This window comes from Atta colombica, unplaced genomic scaffold, assembly GCF_001594045.1.
Source record: "Atta colombica isolate Treedump-2 unplaced genomic scaffold, Acol1.0 scaffold1, whole genome shotgun sequence".
Taxonomy (NCBI): domain Eukaryota; kingdom Metazoa; phylum Arthropoda; class Insecta; order Hymenoptera; family Formicidae; genus Atta; species Atta colombica.
In genome coordinates, this window is record NW_017259183.1 from 2,762,720 (window position 1) to 2,763,769 (window position 1,050).

Here is a 1,050-nt window from a genome sequence, read left to right on the forward strand (position 1 = left end):
TGGCGATATTGTGATTATTCTCACTAGATCTATGCGAATTATTATCGCTTGATCTGTGTAATTAGGCCTCGAAGGAATCAAAGAATTAGAAACGAGTGCAAAAGAAACGATAGACCTAAAGACGGATTGTCAATAGATGACGAGAGACAAGAGAAATCGCCATTGGGTCCTAATTATGAATATTGTTGAAGTAGTCAGATCGGTTCCATTCATTTTTTGTACATTATGAAAAGTGTGCGACGCATCTGGCAGAGATCTAATGGTAAATCATTTAGTTAAGAATTGTCGCTAATTTCGTTACAATTGTACAAAATACTTGTTACACTTGTAGAATATAAAGATAGCTAAGCTCTATACCGCAAAGGAATATATTACATTGCTTCTATATATTCCTTCTCTATACATTATATATACATATATATTTTTTTGTTTCGATCATGTGAATGTTTTATACCAATGATATATGTGTATCCGAAGATTTTTATTAATAAAATTATACATATAATAAAAGAACACGCATTGTTATTCTACATAATTTTTATAAACAATTTATTTATATCATTTAGTTTTGTGTGTGTGTGTGTGTGTGTGTGTGTGTGTGTGTGTGTGTGTGTGTGTGTGTGCGTGTGTGTGTGTGTGCGTGCGAGAAATTGAAATTGAAGAGTCTAATAAACAGAGTTAGCGTTACATAAAAAAGTAACGAAATTACTTTTCCTAGTGAGTAACAGTAACGATAATTAAGTTACAATTTTCAGGAATTGAGAATATACGAATATACGAAATTTTACGTTTCTTTTTTCATTATTCCGTTGATATAGAGTTATTTTTAATAAGGATGCATTCACACCTTGATGGAAAAGCAGTGGCCGATGTGAACTCGTTCTGGTAGTAAGTACAATAAAAAGTCGAAATTGTCAACACTGCCTAACAGACGAACATATTGAACAACAATTACCTATTATTAAACAAAAATTCAAGATTCAGCGATATAAATTAATTATAATTTAAAGTTAAGATATATGTGCTAATATATATATATATATATATTGC